At 37.9% G+C, this 14,206-nt stretch overlaps 1 long non-coding RNA gene across 1 annotated transcript; it reads right to left on the minus strand.

Annotated features, from left to right (window-relative positions):
* Positions 1-7,503: 7,503 nt before the first annotated feature.
* Positions 7,504-9,707, minus strand: LOC143303995 (uncharacterized). Its single transcript, XR_013060664.1, has 3 exons — positions 9,375-9,707; positions 9,084-9,253; positions 7,504-8,953 (listed from the first exon to the last, which is right to left on the minus strand). It is a non-coding gene; the product is annotated as an uncharacterized LOC143303995 (long non-coding RNA).
* Positions 9,708-14,206: the final 4,499 nt, after the last annotated feature.

Here is a 14,206-nt window from a genome sequence, read left to right on the forward strand (position 1 = left end):
ATTTAGTGCGTGGTTACGATCTTGCGAGTGAGTTTTCAGTAAAGAAAAAAAACTTTCAGAAAAAAAAAAAATATTTCGAGCACGTAGGAACGCTTGAGTAAGAAAAGAAAAAAAAGAAGAATCAATTAAAATGGAGAGATCGGAAATCATGATACCTATATTCGATGGTGAGGATTATGGAATGTGGAAGCAAAGAATCACAATGTTTCTCAAATATAAGGAATGCGAGGTTGTTACAACTAGAATGAAGAACGAAAGAGACGATGAAGACTGGGACAAAAGGGATTTGAAGGCGATTAATATAATTTATAGTGCAATATCGAACAGACAATTGGAGTATGTTAGGGAAGGAAAAACGGCGTATGATATAATAAAAAGGTTCGATGAAATGTACTTGAAAGAGTCGACGGCACTGCAGATCGTATGCAGAAGGAGATTGGAAAACATAAGACTGGAGAACTACAGTGATTCAGCATCATTCTTTAACGATTTCGAAAAATTAATCAATGAATTAAAAAGTGCGGGCGCACAAGTAAGTGAGAGGGAAAAGCTGAATTACATGCTGAATACGTTACCCGAAGAATACAGCTACATAGCGGACATAATAGACGCATTGAAAGAAGAGGATCAAACGGTAGCGTATGTAAAAAATAAAATAGAGGTAGCAGAGAAGAAAAATAAATCCAATCGAGGAGAAAGGCAAACCAACGCCTTTTCTGCAAAAAAGGAAGGATGCTTCAGATGTGGAAGATTAGGACACTTTGCGAGAGAGTGTCAAAATGGCGTCCAAGCGGAAAGCAGTAACGGCTATTGGCATGGGCCAACACGTGGTCGAAACAGAGGAAGAGGGAACAAAGGCAATACGAGCAGAGGACGTGGAAACTTTCATCGTCAATCAACAACCGGCACGGACGAGCATGGAAACTCAAGAGCAGGCATATGGATAGCAACGGCGCACGCAGCAAACAGCAGTGAGACGAATGAAATAAGTAAGAACGAAATAGTGTGGCTATTAGATAGCGGTTGTACCGATCACATAATTAATAATATAAATTATTTCGATAAATCTATCGACCTAAAAGAACCGGTAAATATATATTTAGGCGATAATAGACCGATAAAAGCGACAAAAGTTGGGAATGTTATAAGTTATTTTGAAGCATTCGGAAAACAAAATGAAATAAATATGAGGAAAGTATTTTACGCGAAAGAAATGTCCGCAAATTTGATTAGTTTAGGTAAACTAACAGACAATAAGAATACGGTTATTTCCAAAGGAAATATTGCGAAAGTAATAGATGAGGATAATAAACTTACAGCTGTAGCGTTCAAAGAAAATGGGACATATAGAATAAAAAGTATATTGAAAGGGAAGAAGCACTTAGTAAACAGCGCCGAACGTAGTGGTATGAGTAAAAAGGAAAGATGGCATAGGATGCTAGGACACGTAAATTTTAAATATTTAGAGATTTTGGGTAAAGAGCAGCTAGTGACTGGCATACCGAATGAATTTGAAAAGGAATTTTTGAAATGTAGGGTGTGTATAGAAAGCAAAATGCATAACTTACCTTTCAAAAATAATCGAACTAAGGCTAGGGAAATAATGGAAATTATTCATACGGACGTATGTGGTCCCTTTAAGACCACCGGATTCAATGGAGAAAAATATTTCATTTCATTTATCGATGATTATAGTAAAATAGCTAGGATCTATTGTATAAAATCAAAAGATGAGGTCTTTGATTCTTTCGTACAGTTCGTAAATGAAGCCGAAAATTTAACGGGCAAGAGGTTAAAAATATTAAGATGCGATAATGGTAAAGAATATTTAAATAATCGAATTTATAAATTTGCTAGGGATAAAGGTATAAGAATAAATAATTGCCCAACATACGTACATGAATTAAACGGGACAGCGGAAAGGTATAATAGAACAGTGATGGACATGGCGCGTTGCTTGTTAGCGGAAGCGAAGGTACATAAAAGGTACTGGCCGGAAATAGTTTGTACAGCGGCATACTTGAAAAATCGAATATTAGCGAATACTATAGAAAGAAAGACACCTTTTGAAATATTCTTCGGGAGAAAACCAAGTGTTAAAAATCTACATCTATATGGAAGTAAAGTTTTTGTAAGAAGGCCAGAACGAAAAAGAGTTTCCAAATGGGACAAGAAGGCAGATATGGGAATTCTATTAGGATATAGTGAAGTAGGATACAGAGTCTTATTAGGTGGGAAAATAACAATAGCTAGACATGTAGAGGTCATAGAGACAGACACTAAATGTATCGGTTTTGAGGAAAATTCATCAGAGGCAGATAGAAATGATAGCGAAGATAACTATTCATTGGTTGGTATGGATAAGGAAGAGTTAGAAGGTAGGAAAGATGAAAATAATAGTAGTATTGAAAGCTCAAACACTCCTAGGAGATCTACACGTATTAAGAAAACTCCAGTAAGGTATCCAGAAAAGGAAAATATTTGCGAGATTCATGCAAATTATTGTAAAGTAGATATCCCTCGTACATTTGAGGAGGCGATTTGTTGCGAAAATAATGAAGTTTGGAAACAGGCTATGGATAAGGAAATAGAATGTCTCTATAAGAATAAAACTTGGAAATTGGTAGAAAGGGTAAAAGGCAAAGAAGTATTAGATGTAAAATGGGTTTACACGAAAAAATCAGAGGACAGGTATAAGGCTAGATTAGTGGTAAGGGGATTTCAACAAAGAAACGTAGCCGATGACATATATTCTCCAGTGGCGAGTAATCAGACCTTTAAGATATTGCTATCATATTGTTGTCAAAATGGATTAATAATTGAGCAAATGGATGTAGAAACTGCCTTTTTAAATGGTGAAGTAACCTCGGAGGTATATGTAAATCAACCAAAGGGATATGCGGACGGAACGAATAGAGTTTGTAAATTATCGAAAGCGCTTTATGGGTTAAAGGAAAGTCCGAGGGACTGGTATGAGTGTTTTGATAAGTATGTGACGAGATTAGGTTTTAAAAAGAACAATATAGAGCTGTGCCTATATACTTATGGAGAGGGAGAAAATGTTGTTTATTTGTTAATATACGTAGACGATTTGTTGATTTGTAGTAAAAACAAAGGGAAGATACAAAGTGTAAAAAAAAATTATTAACTGATAAATTTGAAATGAAAGATTTAGGTGAAGTAAAAGAATATCTTGGAATAAATATAGAGTATGATTATTTAAAAAATGAAATGAGATTAAGCTAAAAGAAATACATAGAATCATTAGCAAACAAATATAAATTACATAACAGCAAATTGTACTGTACACCTATGGAGACCAACTTAAAAATTGAAAAAGCTGAGATAAATAGAGAGGACATTGGATACAAGAATTTAATTGGCGCATTGCTGTATATTAATGTAAATACCAGACCCGATATAAGTTATAGTGTGAATTATCTGAGTAGATTTCAAGATTGTTGTAACGAGACACATTTTAAATATGCCTTGCGAATATTGAAATATTTGTACCGGACTAGAGATTTAGGGCTACATTATAAAAGAAATGAAAAATGCGAAACGATAGATTGTTATGTGGACGCTGATTGGGCAGGAGATCATATAGATAGGAAATCGACTTCTGGGTATGTAATTAGATTGTATGGAAATGTAATTGGATGGAAGTCTAAAAAACAAAGGTGTGTGACAAAAGCCTCGACGTATGCAGAGTATGTAGCTCTATCGGAAGCGGTGAGCGAAGTAATGACTATCAGAGAACTAATGAAAATCTTCGATGTAAATGTAGACGATAACCCTGTAAAAATCTATGAGGATAACTCTGGAGTAATGAGTATAGCAAAATACGGAACTTTTACAAAAAATTCTAAACACATCGAAGTTCATTACCACTACGTTCACGGGTACATAAAGGAAAATAAGATAAACATAATAAAAGTAAGTACAGAAGAAAACACTGCGGATATTTTTACGAAGGCACTGTGTAGAGAGAAATTTGAAAGGTTTAGGTCATGGATGAATGTAAAATAAGAGAAATGTAAAGAAAGCGATAAATGTCAAATATTTTGTTAATTCGACAAGTATGTAAATAAAATTAAGTGTACAGTATAAATGTAAGGAGGCGTGTTAGGGAAGTGATACATTTACACTGTACATGAGAGTGTGTGTGTAAGGGTTAGAGGGCGTCAAGGACTCAGTGGAGACAAAAGACTGTTGCCAGATGTTAGAAGAATCCAGGCTAGTCGGTTGGCAACCAGCGTGCGTGCAAGACGTTCTTAGAGAGGAATATAGGTGTATAACTGTTGTATGGGAAATATAGTCAATAATTTGTATTCCCAAATCCTCGAATTTCCTTAACAGAGAGATAACAAAATCCAATTAAACTCAAACAACTGTTTGCACATTGCCTTCATTTTTAAGAAGAAATAATCTTCTAAGGTTAAATTGTTAAATCAGAAAATCCAACAAACGACTTCGGTTAAATATCTTGTACTGCATTTGAATCATAAGTTGGGCTGGAAAACATTAAACACCTAATGGTAATTACAATACTGCCCGAGTAGCCGAGCTAACTGGACGTGCAAAGTAGTGCTTCAGAAAAGTGCGGCAAGTGGGGAAGAGAAAGTTAAGAACGGCTACGCCTATAGCCAAATGGTGGAAACCCGTGTCTTCTATTAAGAAGACTAGCAAACCTACCATGAAAAAAATTACACCAATAAAAATTATAAACAAAGAAAATCAGTACTACATATACAAAACAACAGACACATCAAAAACAAGTCAACAAACAAATCAAGGACATGACTGCTCAGCCACAATTGAAGTTGACATGGAAACCAACAAAGAAACAACTCAACAGGACGAAAGATGGAAGGTGGCCAGCTATAACAAAAAAAGAAAAATAACAGGTAATCTAGATACGGAAAAGCAGCGATGGCTGCAAGAATTACCACTAAGAAACTCCTTCAGTTCACTTACGGAAGAAATAGACGACGACCCAGCAACCAAAAACACAACTAAATCAACGAACACTACAAAACCACCACCAATATTTGTCGAGGCCCAGATAATAGACACGCTTATTAATACCAGATCACCAATTTGGATTCAGAAACAAACACTCTACGATAGAGCAAATGCACAGACTTACAAATGAAATAATTCTAGCAGTAGAAAACAAACAATACTGCACAACCTTCTTTATGGACATCGAGAAAGCATTTGACAAAATAAACCACGAAAGTCTACTTCAATCAATCAGAAAACAATTCCCGGAGCAGATATACCATTAATTAAATCTTACTTACGCAGCAGAACCTTCCTAGTTAAAATTAAAGACACATACTCTGAAGTTAAAGACATCATGGCAGGGGTTCCGCAAAGAAGCGTCTTAGGACCAATTCTATACACACTATACACGGCCAACATGCCAACAACTACTAATAGCAAAATACTGACATTTACGGACGACACAGCTGTACTAGTCAGGCACATTAACCCTGCAACAGCAGTCACATTACTACAAGAACATATTACAAACATAGAAAAGTGGCTTCAAGTTAAACAAATTAAAGCAAACCCCGATAAATGCAACCACATTACATTCATACTGCGAAAACAGATACCACCAAACATTACACTGAACGGCACGCACATAATACAAACAAGGCAAGTCAAATACCTAGGACTCCACTTAGATACACGATTCACATGGAAACAGCATATTAAATCTATAATAGACAAAATACAATTACCAAGGAGACAAATGTATTGGTTAACAAGTTGAAAATCCAAACTAAGCATAGAAAACAAACTAAAAATATACAAAACGATCATTAAACCAATTTGGACTACCACTTTGGGGAACAGCAGCAATGAGCCATATAAGCAAAATAGAGACAATCCAAGCTAAAATTCTTAGATCAATTGTAAACGCCCCATGGTACGTTAGAAACGAGGACATACGGAAAGACCTTGGAATACCAACGGTCAAGGAAGAAATTAGCAGATTCGCAAGAAGGTACAGAGAAAGAATAGCAACGCACCTGAATCGGCTGGCAGCGGAAACGTTCAACACAACCATAGAAAGAAGACTAAAAAGGAAACACCCAGCAGATCTCACAAAGGATATATCTTAACAAACACGAAGATGGTACCCCGCTGGGGGTAGCCACCCACATGTTATATTAGCACGCCGCTATAATATTTTACCAAATGTCCTACTGGACAAATTGTGAATGTGAAATTTTAAATAACAAAAAAAAAAAAGACTTTTCCAGTTCTATGATAATCGTATTTGCACTAGTCGATGTCTTCTCTATTGCATAACGACACGTGTAATCCAAACGAAGATTCGTTTCACGCCCCTAACCCTAATTCCAATGTAAACCCGACATACATATCTTCGCGGGATAATCCGTGGAAATTTCATTTGAGCCCCGAATATTCGAAATATTTCTTACGATGATGTAGAAATTTTAAACACGTAAACATGAAAAAGGTAATGAAGAATAGGGAGGTTAATTAATTAATTAATTAATTAATTAATTAATTATTATTATTAATTAATTTCTCATATTGTAAGAGCTGTGAAACAGCGTAATAACTCTGTCAGAGGTTTGTTTCCTAAAAGGCTGATGATCGTGACAACGACACGCGACGTAAATAAATTCGCTAGTTCGCATATTTTCGAGTTTTATTGCGTGCAATTAACTCGGCCTCTCGAAAAGTGGGCACGTGAGTTAATTAATCCCTTAACCTACAACGGGATCGGGACAAACGTAAATATTGCGGGCATAGCCCGTAGTATATAATCGGACCAAACGTAAATGTTACAAGCATAGCCCGTAATACGATGATCGAGCCAAATATAATATATAATAGCATGTCTACGTTTTCGGCCCAAAATTCTCGAACGTAAATCATAGGTTAAGAGGTTAAGGGAATCGCGCGAGAGAAGAAGAAGGCGGTGTCGTTAATTAAAAGGATCGCAGATACGTTTTAGTCTTATTACGAATCTGACTGCCTGCCTTAACGGTCAGCAGGAACAATGCAGGAGTAACAAAAGCATGGTCAGCGTTTTCCTCATAAATCGCCTTTTCTAACTCGCTCATACGGAAACAAGAGAATCAGGGATTATTTATTAGGGGTTACTGCAATTATCGTAATGCTTTGTTTCTTTAAATCAATTTCTTCACAAAAAATTTCTTCACAAAAAATTTCTTCACAATTAACTCACTTGGACTTACAAGTAATGTGTGCGTTTCAGAGCCCGACCTTTTGATCGACCGCGCCATACCTCGAGTAAAAATTCATACTGGCTTCGCATCTAGGTGTTCGTTTTCATTCTCGTCTACCCTCTAGCGCCCCCCGCCCGGAGAACGACGCGCATACATGGGCGCTACACGACTTGAAAAAACCCTGCTCTCACCTTGTGGCTCATTGGACAAGTTGAACCTACCCTTTCGGGCGGCAGCTCGCTTAGCCGACGCCACACGATGCATGCATCGCGTCGCGTCGTTACCAGCGGCGGCCACGAGGAGGCGGAGCTGCCAGCATATAGCTCGGTCCCAGCTGGTTGGCTTTCCAGCCGATTATCTCTGCACCGTCTCGACACCTATTTTATGGTCATCGCCTGCACCGACAGTTCCAGGTTTCCTCTTCGGCTCACACGTTTTGTATTTTGCACAATTTATCTTTGACGTTGTATAAATGCGTTAAACAATAATTTCAACTTGTCGTAATTGGTAATTTAATAAATTCGACGAAACGAACGCGGCTCGTTAGTTCCTCGAGCATCGATTGTTTCTTAATATCCACTCAAGGAGAATAGAATTCGAAGATCACAAGGGAACATAACAAGTTCATTTTGTCGCATTTTGGACGTTACTTGACGCGTAAGTTGGAATGTCCCGTGTCGTACGTTTGGTTAGGTGAAGATCAAATTACGTTCTTCTCGTGGTCTTCAAATTCTGCCATTCTGAAATGTGATCTTTGCGCGCTTGGAAATTGGCGTTTAAATAAGTAACTAAGCCGTGTTTCCCTTATCGACATCGATATACTATATCGATCATGTTACGGTTACATGCTGTGGTTCGCCTATACGTTATTTCCAGTCGTCTCGATGTTTCTCGCGTGAAGCGCTTCGTTGAACAAGCTCAAAGTTCGGCTGGCGTTTTGCGGGCCCTGCACAACGCCTCGTAACTCAGCCCGCCTGTATTTTACATTTATTATCAGACTGCAGCTGTTACGTAACGAACGGGTCCGCGAGTTCGAGCTCGCGCTCGTGACGTACGTGCTACGAAATATTGTACGTATAAGCGATACCGATGCACCGCTTGATCCTGTTCTCTATTTTTACGGACTGTTCGTGCTGCTTGTGGTCGTGCTACTTTATAGCCCAGTTCGAACTCTAACTATGAGCTTCGGGTCGAGATGAGAATCTCGTTGTAACCTACAGGTTCGAAAAAGACTGATAGGCTTTGATCTACGTGGTGGTTGGGAATTTTCATTTGTTTCGAGTTCGCTTAGCTGATAAATAGTGAAAGTGCATTTCTTCAAAAATAAAGAAGAAAGCGAAGTAGATGGAAACGTGGGTCAAATTTGAAATCACTTCTCGGTTATGTGGAGGTTGATTAAACGTGTTGGTGTATATAGTGATGAGACAAGTTAATATTTGGTGTAGTCAAATGTATTTAAAACTATCGGCAGTACTCTTTTAACGATCTCCTTCTAACGAGTTTAAATTCGACTTCGGTTGACGGTTGCGCATAGCGGCGATATTGTTTTGTCCGGAGTTTGTTTATTATCAAGTTTCGTACATCGAGACGGTATCAATGCCCCGAGGCAAATCAACAACATGAGTTACTCTCGATTCGCATCGTCCTATGACTCATGTGCCGCTACAATATGCAATGGATAAAGTGATAAATAGCTTGCGGATGTTTACGCGTCTCTGAAAATGTTAAAAGATGTAAGATGTTTAACGCGAAGTATTCGTGATAATATTCGCTGTAATTTGAAATATCTGCGTGCAGTCTCGTAGATTTTGAATAAAGATTTATCTTTTATCGAAAAATACATACATGTTTTGGCCTATATATAGCTTTGTACTCTTGTCAACTAAAAAAGAGGTTGAAAAAAAGTGATGTTGACTCTTGGAGTAAAAAATTCATTTAGAAATGCACCAAGAGAAGGAAGATAAATTATTGATGAAACACAGGTTAGTCATTTCCGATCCAAAAGAAAAATGCAACTAAAATAATATGTAGACAGCAATTAAGGCAACATACAGATATGCAAAATGAAAAATAAATGTAGAAAGATACTGTAGTATCGTAGAAATTAAAGATATAAATTTTTCCCCGATTACTTACAATTTATTAATATTGAATTGAATATACAGGCGTTAATTGGACAGAAAACGATGTTTGTTTAACTGAAATTAAATGCGATACTCGTATCTATCTCAAACAACTTTACAGTTATTTGGTAACTCTCGTCACAACGAATCTAACACACTCTCTCTTTCTCTCTCTCACTAGCAACTCTAACAACTCTACAACACTGACAATTCGATCAATTCTCTCAACTCTACTCCTCGATGTCTCGATCAACTCTGACTCTCGCAACACACTCACTTTTCGACTCGCATACTCTGACCTCTCGGTCTAGCCCCTTGAAACACGAAACCGTCCTTCTGATCTAACGTTGTCTATTGTTTTTCTCATGCTTATGTAAGAACTAGGTGACTTTAGTCACATAGGTGCTCTTAAATGTAAACGAACCATCAATCAATTTTTAAATCAAAGAGATTTAAAAATTATAAAGTTTCCCTGTGTTATGTCTAAAATGGAAATAATAAAGTCATTGAAATGATCCATCATTTCAAATTCATATCGCTTTTCTTTACTTCAGAACTGCTATAAACATTTTAAATATCATTTATGTCTGGATTTCCTTGCGAAGTTCTCGAAGAATTCGTCAAATAATGTCATCAACAATATAAATAATCGTAAAACATCTATATTTGTGTTTAAAAAATATGCAAATAAAGAGAAATAGAATAACCGAGACCGGAGAAAAAGAATCAACTTTTTTAGCAATGGCAAGGCACATCCCGTATCTGATACAAGCGGAAGAGAAATCAATTTCTATCATGTCGCACGGTGAACAAGAACGCAAATACGGAATCCTTTGTACTACTCCAAACTCTGTTGAGTCACAGTAATAATAATAATCGGGTGTTGACTTCTGCTCGTTTTTACTTGAAGCCTGCTCGTTACCTCTGACATTTGGAGGATCGTTTTCTGCCGAAACCCGTTCCATCTGACGTTAAAATCAATAAAAGTAATATTACAATAGAGACTTTTATCTCCATTGTCGTCGACTTCCGTCAAGTCTTCGTTTTCTGCTCGATGGATATAATACGGATTCCCAAAAACTTTCTTCATATGAAATTTTATTAATATACATTTATCAAAGATTACACATTTTAAAATGTCATGGTAAGGTATACTTCGATATTACTTTTACTCTCGATAGACGTCGCCGTCGTTGCTGTTGCCATACACGAGACACAACAAATCACGAAATTGACATATTACCGGTAATCTCCTCGCGTCGCAGTTCGAACATTTCACAAATAAGTTGAAGAATTGAACTTTAGATATAGTGGTAAAATTTATTATATATTTTTTTTAATAACGTTTATTTAAACCAAGATACATTTTAATACATTTGGGTATTCACAATAAACCATGAATTTTGATAAGATGTGTTAGACAGAAGTACCGATACGCGACGATACGACATAGCCATACTATGTTATGTGTCGCCGTTTTACATTTTTTGTGTTTTAATCTATTCGTTGGATTTAAGCCGTTGGGGAGTGGAGCTTTTATGTGATTTTATTTTTGGTTGTTTTTTTCTGTCCTGAAAACTTGGTCGCAAAACAGCACGCTTCGGTAGTCTACTTTTTGGGTGCTGTGTAACTTTGGGGAGGGGCGGGATGAGAAGAGGGAGAGGGAGGGGGAGGGGGATGTTAAATAGGTTTATTTACAAAATTTACAATATTTACAATGTTTGCACCTGTGTTATACGGGGGCAGAATTGAGTTCTGATATGGTATGAGTGCCCCTTTGTTTGCTTTTTCTCCTAGTTGGAATTTTTTGCAGTATTCTCTTTCAATTGGGCCGATTTCACTTGACATGGGTCTAAACAGTATGGTTTCGCATTTGCTTGTATTGATTTTTAGTTTCCATGCGTGGTAGTAAGAGATTTAGTAAGTCACTGTTGTAAATACTGAAAAGTAACGGGGAATTTACTGTACCTTGTTGTAGACCGTTTTTTATGGAGAATTCTTTGCTTGATGTGTGTGAACCTTCGGTCATTACGAATGTTCTGCTTGTAATCATGTTCCAGACTATTTTAATTAGGTATTTAGGAAAGTTTTTCTTGATCAATTTGTATATGAGACCTGGGATCCAGACTGTGTCGAAAGCTTCTTCGAGGTCTATTAAGCAGGCGGCTACTCGTTGCTTTGCGTTTAGAGCCCAGCAGATGTCCGACGTAAGTTTGTTTATTGCGTGAATTGTGGAGTGTTTGTGCCGGAAGCCAAATTGATTTTCTGGGATTATGTCATTTTTTGTGCAGAAGGAGGTTAGGGTGTTGTTTATGATTATTTTAAATACTTTGCTTATGTTGGGGAGGAGACTTATGGGTCGTAGGTTTGCGGGCGATGAGCCATCTTTATCTTTTTTTGTAATAGCTATCAATTTGGCTTTTTTCCATTTTCTGGGGAAATATGTGTTGTTTAGTGCATTGTTGAAGAATACTGTGTAGTACCATCTTATTTTGTTCGGCAGGCGCTTGAGTAAAATGTTTGGGATGCCGTCGAAGCCGGAGGATTTTTTGTTGTTTAGTTTGGAGAAGATTGTGTTTAATTGAATGTAATTTGTGAAGTAGTTTATTTCTGGATCTGGTTGTTTGGGGTTGTCTGCGGTGTTTTCGTTTGAGAATGTGCGGACTGTTTTGTTTAGCGTTTTGACTTGTTCCATTTCATTTTTGAGTTTGTTTGTTTCGGCGATGATAATTCTGTTTAGTTGTTCTCGGCCCATAGGTTCGTTTTGTGTGTATATTTTGGAAAAGTGGGTGCCGATAATGTCTAGCTTTTCTGTTGTTTTAGTTATGATGGAGTTACCCTCGGTGTCTTTGATGGCGTTGTGTATCGCTATACCTGCTTCTTGGATGAGGGAGGCTTTTTCTGGGGGCAATTTGAGAGGTGGGATGGGGTTTTGTCCTTTTGGTCTGAAGATTTGATTTATTTGTGGGAACATTTTTTTTAGATGTTTATGGTGATTTAATTTAATTTGATTTGATTTAATTTGAATTTAATAGGAAGGGAAAATTTAAATGATATGATTGTATTTAAGATATTGATTTAAGATTTCCGGTTAAGTTCTATTTCTAAAGTTTAAAAAATTCTTTTTTATCGAAACATTCGATTTACACGGTAGTTGCTGCCACCAGAAATAGTCTAAGGACTATTTCGATTAGAGAAATTTCTTTAGATGGTTTATTAATGAATTAATTGCTCCCAGCTTCGTGACATCGTCACTTCCAGTGCCTGACCGCACTAAACTCCGTCCCATAGCCGCACCTGGGCTCATATAATTCTACGATCCTCTGGGATCGGGGTACTCACATCGCCATGGTCACTGTTCTCGTCATCACAACAGACATCCAACTCCGCAGGAATGCAACTATCCGGCATTTTCCTTAACCTGTCATGACTGTACTTGTATGACCTTTTCCCATCCAGTGTTTTCAAGGTATATCGGTCTCCTTCCAGGACCTCCGATATCACAAACGGGCCCCTGAATTTTGGATCCAATTTTGTCTGGTTCCTTTCTTCATTTTGGCGTAGTACCAAATCACCGGGATTAAACCTAACTACTTTAGCTTTGGTTTTATCGAATCTCTCTTTGTCATACCTAGCACTAATTTCCATCTCTTTTATTGCCTGTTGTCTTACACTGGAGATATCTATTTCTTTTTCCTCGATGTTATCAGGTAGTAATAAGTCATACGGTCTTGCTGCTCTACCAATCAATAACTCTAAAGGACTCGATTTGGTTACGCGGTTGATGGTGCAATTCAAAGCCAATTGCATCTCCCCGATCGCGTCTTGCCATGAGCGCCCGGTCGTTTCCACCGTTGTGAACATATTTTTTAACGTGCTCATAACACGTTCTACTTGCCCATTGGCCCTACTTGCACCGGTCGCGATCAAATGAACTTTGATTTGTTTGCTTGCACAGAATTCTTGAAATTCCCGGCCCGTGAAACATCTACCCTGATCTGCTATTATCCGACAGGGACTACCGAACAAAAACACGGCGGACTTAAGTGCCTTGATAACGCTAAGCGAATCCAATTTGCGTGTGTGATGTAAGTGCACGAATTTCGTAAAGGCATCGATCAAGACGACGACATACTCTTTCGAGTCATTCTTGCCACTCAGCTTGCCCGTTATGTCCATGTGCACCGTATGCCACGGTATGCCGGTCTTAGGTATAGGATGCAGTTCAGCCTGTATTTTACCTGAACTAGCCTTCGAAACTCTACAAGCATGGCAGTTCTCGACAAATTTGCGAACATACTTCGCCATTCCCTCGAACCAATAATACTCATAGAGCTTCTCGAGCGTTTTATCCCATCCTAAGTGCATAATTGACTGATGCACATGGTTGATGACGGACCATCTAAAACCTCTCGGAACAATGGGTAAGCAAAGGGTTCTGCCCTTTCGTTGTATTTTACGGTAAAGTGTACCGGATCGCAGTTCGTAGGTATTCGCGATATCTTCCGCGAGCTCTTCGTTCTGTAATTTATTAACGATTTCGGAGATTTGCGGATCGCGACGTTGTTCCGCTAATAGCCAATCTTCGGAGATCTCGGCCAGATTAATCTCTTTCTCTGCGACCTTGTCTATCATACGGTGATTCAAGTCTACGGAGTTTCGCGAAAAGAAATCCACGTGGGCCATTCGTTTACCCTCTCGATACATGATGTCAAAATCTAATGTTTGCAAATAAGCCCACCACCTATAAACCCGGTCGTTTAAGTTTACTTTGTTGCTGGAGGCTTTCAAAGAATTACAGTCGGTAACTACTAAGAATTTCCGTCCATGTAAGTAGTGTCGGAA

The sequence above is a fragment of the Bombus vancouverensis genome, chromosome 18, assembly GCF_051014615.1.
Source record: "Bombus vancouverensis nearcticus chromosome 18, iyBomVanc1_principal, whole genome shotgun sequence".
NCBI lineage: Eukaryota > Metazoa > Arthropoda > Insecta > Hymenoptera > Apidae > Bombus > Bombus vancouverensis.